This window comes from Nansenia antarctica (genome assembly GCF_963989245.1).
Source record: "Nansenia antarctica genome assembly, chromosome: 2".
Lineage (NCBI taxonomy): Eukaryota > Metazoa > Chordata > Actinopteri > Argentiniformes > Microstomatidae > Nansenia > Nansenia antarctica.
In genome coordinates this window covers 50,738,517-50,744,850 of record NC_137675.1, presented here as the reverse complement: position 1 = coordinate 50,744,850, position 6,334 = coordinate 50,738,517, and positions in this window count along the sequence as shown.

Genomic DNA, 6,334 nt, shown 5'->3' with positions numbered 1-6,334 from the left:
GGACTAGGGGAGAGGTTAACACCGGGAGCCAGGGGGAAGACGGCAAGAAAGAGGAGTCGAAAAGAGAGGCTGGTTTCTGTGAGGTCACTGGAAGAAAAAGACACATAGTTCTTCCATTTTATGGCAGGCAGATGAAAACTGAAATCCTCTATTGCCAAACTGAAAAGCCTGACACAAAAACAACACAACATGTTGTGTCCGTGAGAGGAATGAAAACACGAGGGTTATGTGGAGGTAAATGTCGGGGCGTGTGCGAGGAAAAAACTGTTTTGTTTACCCATGAGAGAGGTTGGAGGGGGAGAGAAAGGGCACGGAGGACAGGTGTGGAGTGTTTGTTCAAGTCAGAAGGGAGCGTTCACCACACCTGTTTAGACACACCTAGGAGGTGCAGACACAGACTCATTCTCTGATACACACAGTCTGCACACACGCACACCTACACGTATATGTACACACACACACACACACACACGCACACCTACACGTATATGTACACACACACACACACAAACACACAAGGACGTACACGTACACGTTAACACACCCAAACACACACCCACATACACTCACACACACACACACAACACACAGACTTGCACGTGCACTCACTCTCCAAGTACAATGTAAACACATACATCTACACCTACACGAACATGTACATGCACACACGCACACACACATTTAGCACAGTGAATGGATTTGACCTGTGATTGCTCAAATGGCATCAGCGTGGAGTGTGTGTCTGGACGCTGGCACATGGTTAGGGACAGGGGGACCAGGAGAGAAAGAAAGAGCACAGCCTGTTCCAAAACAGAAGAAAAGGGAAAGAAAAACAAGCGGAGAGAGAGGTTATGAGAGTGGGAGGGAGAAAAGAGGAAAGAGAGTGAGGAATTTAAGTCCCACAGTTATTTTTAAACCCAGAACAGGAACTCTACTGTTGACTTCCCAAATACTGAGACACATAGACCGCTATAGGAGTAGAGCCGGGAAGAGGAGACATAGTGGGAAGACATATATACACATACATACACACACACACACACACACACACACACCTATGCACATCCATGCACACACACATGCACACACACACACACACACACACACACGTGCACATCCATGCACACACACACACACATATGCACATCCATGCACACACACATGCACACACACACACACACACGTGCACATCCATGCATACACACACACGTCCACATCCATGCACACACACATGAACACACACACACATCCATGTGTCTTGAGCATTCTCACACACGTGTGCATGGCCATACACATCTACACACACTCCTTCCACACTCAGACATTTCCATCCCTATACAGACACACACCATACACCATACCACTACATATCATGTGCACACACACAACAATCGCACTCAAACATACTAACTTTATACTGCATGTGTAGATATGTATTCCTATATCAATAGTTAGTGTAGTGTGTGTGTGTGTGTGTGTGTGTGTGTGCGCGCGCGCGCGTGCGTGCGCATTCACTAACCACTACTCTCACTCCTAAACATAGATTACATAGTCACTCATTTCTATTCCAACAAAGCTCCTTTTAAATAGATGCATGCATTTTAATTCCAGCAAAATCTAATTCACTATAATTTCAGATATATGGTATATAGACGGAGCACGGCAGCAGACAGACAGGCTCCTAATTAGAGGCCCTCGAGGAAGGACAGAAAGGGAAGACTCGCCGTATACAACACAGATGACAGACTAGGCAGAGTGCAAATGAGGAGAGACCGAGAGAAAAACGACAGATACTGTTTCAGACTAATTGGAATAAGTACAAGGCCGTCGCTCATTCCACTCGTTCCCCTTTTGGGAACAATTCAACTTAACGACAGCGTTGTAAAATCGCGTCGTGTGCTATAAATGTCACCGGGCCCGCTCGACGTCGAGGACGTTTATAGGGGAGCCTTGAGGGAGGAGGGCGAAGGACGAAATCACACCCAGATACATACTTCTCCTCTCTGGACGAACAACACACATCCTCCCCATTCACTCTGCCTTTTGTCTGGGGGCTGATATGAAATCTCAGCCTCATCAATGCCTCTCCTGGTCCCTCTTGTCTTCTGCCTGTCCGGTGGAGTGAATGAACAGGAGAGAGAGAGAGAGAGAGAGAGAGAGAGAGAGAGAGAGAGAGAGAGAGAGACTAGTTGACTGCCAGAATGGAGAGGAACAAGATGGACCAGTTAGTGGTCCAAAGAGGTAGTACGCGTTTGAAGGGGTGACAGGATAGGTCAGTCCGACGAGGTTGTTATTGGAAATAAGGTTGGCGGTAATAGGCTAACAGCTGCTACGTCAACGGGTGTTTGGGTGACGAGCGAGGTCAGGCGCGAGAATGTGGGCCGCTCTGACGTTCCGCGGCGGGGTCAAAGGGCAACCGGGAAACTGGGTCACCTGTGCCCGCTTGTCAGTGCTTATACAACCTTACTGACACGACCCACCCCTCCAGCCACCCAGCCTCGGTCACACCCTCCCCTCTGGCCCACTACCCCCTGTCCCCCCCCACCCCTCCTCACACCCCCTCCCCTCTCTCCCCTCACCTCCAAGGTGTCACAGAGAGCACCCTTGTTCTCCCCCTCGCCCCCCGTCCACCGGGACCCCTCAAAAATCCCAGATATCCCTGCAATTTCCGGTGCAATGTTTATTTGGCGGGCTGGGGGTGGGGGCCGGGCGTCCTTGAAAAAAGAGCCTCACTCACAAACATTTCGGGCTGCGTTCGGAGGGTAAACACGTACAGGGGGGGCCGAGCGAGGCGAGCGGTGAGCAGGACTGAGACGCGTGTGTTCTGGCCCTGACACGCAGCTCCCACCGCAGGCAGCACACACAGCGCAGCTCTGTTCAAGCCCAACCGCCACCTTCTAAACAACAACCCCCCCAGCTCCTCCTGTCTGCCGCTCAGGGGAGAGCGCCCTCTGCTGGACAGATCAGGACAGGACGTAGGAGGTACTGAGAGTGAGTGGATGCATCCTGTTTACCTGAATGCTATGTTGACTCGAGGAGGGTAATCCTGATGTAAAAAAACGTTGTAGCGTAGCTTCGAAATCAAACATATTGAATTTAATACAAGTGAGTCTTCGTGACAGGTCAGCACACTCATGACAGGTCAGAAAACAGCTCTAGAAACAAGCCACGAGCATATCTATCCGGCTTATACATGTATATCATACAGTATATAGGCCAATCATAACTGGACAAGACATTGTATCAACATGTTTAAGTGTATCAAATTAAGTGTATCCGTCGTCAGTGACATCAGTTCTGTTAGCTGGGTGTCAGTCACAATTAGCCAAAGTACCGGCACAGAAAACAGCCCGCGGCGATGCGAGCCGGGGCCTCTTGAGTTGAAGCTCCCTTCCTCCGCTGGACTATCTCACTTCCTCTGCAGGGGGAGGCGGTGGAGGAGGGGCACGGGCAGGGGGCGGAAGGGGGTGTGTGGGGAAGTGCAAGGCGAGGGTGGGGGTGAGTTTTCGGGCAGCAGCAGGGGTACGTGGAGGAGGGAGCCAGACTGATAGATGGGGGGTAGGAAGTGGGGGCGTCTGTCTCTCCTGAGGCTAGCCGCCGCGTCTGAACACCCCTCTCTGTGTCTGGCCGTCCCCCCCGAGGGACCCCCACACCGCTGGCGGCTACTACTCCTGCCCGTGGCTACGGGGTCCTTCTCTTGGTCCGCGATCCCCAAACTCTGCAACCACTTGCACAGCGCGCCCTCTCCCTCCGTGGCTGGTGTGAGGGACGGGGTCGTCCATCTGGTGTTGTCCAGTTCTTCTCCTTTACAACCCGCGCGTCTTCCTCTCCTCTTCCTCCTCTTTGCCGGCTGCTTCTTTCTCTCCCCTCCCTCTGCGTTCCCGAGGTCCTCTGGAGATGGAAGAGGGGAAACGCCTCTGCCACATCTCTCCCTGCCTTTCCCCCCCGGGGTCCTTAAGGGTGGGGAGAGGTGAGAAAAGGGCTGTTCCCTGTCCCGCTGCCTGCTGTGAACACGGGCTGTCGTCAGGGAGAGTAGTGTGTCTGCGAGAGGGCCGGCGGGTGATGTCGCCGCGGCCCGCGCTCGTGGATGTGAGGCTACGTCGTGTTGCGTCTTTGCGAGTGTGTTTATATAAACGTCCTTGTCTGACAGAACGCGGCTGTGAGTCAGTGGATGTGGGAGGATGCTCATGTGGGTGCCCAGCAGCGTGTCTTTGAAAGTGTGTGTCTGCGAGTCTGCGTGTGTGTCTGCGTGCGTGTCTGCGTGTGTGTCTGTGTGCGTGTCTGCGTGCGTGTCTGCGTGCGTGTCCGCGTGTGTGTCTGTGTGTGTGTCTGCGTGTGTGTCTGCGTGTGTGTCTGCGTCTGCGTCTGCGTGTGTGTCTACGTGTGTGTCTGCGTGTGTGTCTGTGTGTGCGTCTGCGTGTGTGTCTCTGGACCTGGGGCATATGGAGCGGAGGCGTCTGTGTGGGGGCAGACTAGCTGACAGTCCTGTCAGCTGCCCGATGCTGCGGAACAAGGGTGGGGGGCGAAGGCTGACCGGGGGTCTCATCACCTCCTTCCTCTGGAGCGCTCTCTCTGCCCTTTTGTCGTCCTCCCTCTCTCTGAGGTGACCCCTGCAGTTGTCAGCCCCGACCCCCCATTCAGACCCCCAGAGTGGGGAGGGCTGGCCCATTCCTCGGTCCTGGTAGAGGAGGAGGGAGATGGGGGTATATATCCACACTCCTACGTCTCCCCCCCAGACTGTCTTGGATCAGGAGGGGGCAAAGATGCAGCTTAGTAAGGGATCCACACCTGGTTAAATAATGACTGTGAATATCGTCTGTAAGACTTCTCCCAAACAGATGCTTGTTTGTGTAGAATCCCCCTTTGCTGGAATCACTTCGTCAAGGTCCTGCAGTTGATAAACATCTGTATGTCCAACTAGGCATCCTGATGTGGAGAATGGATGGAAAAATTAAACCATGAACAGATAGCTAAAGCATTCCACGACATATCCCCAAAAAATGATCTCATGTGCAATAGTGACATTGTGTGAGAGAAGGAGAGAGAGGGATAACCACAAAGAGAGAACAGTGCAGTGGATGGTGAACGCATCTGCCTGTCTACCAACACACACCCAATGACTGTCCCTCGGCTGACGCTCTTACATAACTACGTTTCATGGTCATAGAACTAAGCCTATCAGCCTATAGAGCAAATCATAAGAAAGAGAGATACAAAAGTGATTGAATAGAGATTATTCCTCTAATAATGTGGAATAATGTGAAAGAACAAGGTGAATAAAAGAGCATCGCATACACTCACATAATGAAAAAGACATCAAAAACTCACAGGGTGAATAGTGTTATCTTCATCTTGAGAAATGATGAATGTCTGTTGGTCGGTCTGCCCTGTCCTGTCCTCATATTTGGTCTGCAGTGTCTTTTCTATCTGAACACAGTTTGTTTGTCTGTCTGTATGTCTCTTTTTCTGACCTTGGTTAATCTGTTCTCTGCAGAGCCCTCTCTTTTATCCTGTGGACCACTCTGACATGAAAGGTGGACAGTGACCCACTGCTCTCTTTCATTTTAAGTCTTTCCATCAATTATGAATGATTTGGTTCTCTGAAGAGCCAACAGGGGCAGGGCATATTATCAATCCTTTAGCTTAGGTGCATTTATAGAAGACTCAACTCAACTCATGCACTGACCTCTATCTGGTATCTGAGTTTAAACACTTGGTCAATGCAAATATCACAGAGGAGTGGAATTATCATTAGGACAGCCGTTTTCAGTTATGCGTTTGTTTCTGTATGTAACTGTTGTACTGTGTGTGTGTGTGTGTGTGTGTGTGTGTGTGTGTGTGTGTGTGTGTGTGTGTCTATAGTTTGTTGTGTCTGTGTGTGTAAGTTGTTTTGTCTGAAACTTTGTTTCCCATGCTGCTGTCGAAACAGGTCTCTCTTGAAAAAGAGATTTCATTTCAAAGAGATTTTACAAACCTGTGTAAATATAGGTTTAATAACAAATAAAAATGAAGACAGGGTTTGATGGCTCTAAAAGGTTAGTTTGGTTATTCTATGCATCAGTGTATCATATTTGCACAGAAGTCTGGACAATATATGTTTATATGACCAATGTTAAGAAAATGTCATTATGTAGTTCAGATAAAGAGAAGATTCGTTTTTTGTGTTCTCTTCAAATGGCCTTCCATTGTTTTTTGGTACCAGCGGTAGTTCTGAACTTGTCCTCGTGGCGGCGCTGCCCGCTCAGACGCGGACAAGGAAAGGGCTCAACAATCCGTGCGGTCTCTTTTATCTGTTCTATGAACGGAAGTGCTTCATATTCAGTGGTCCAGGCGA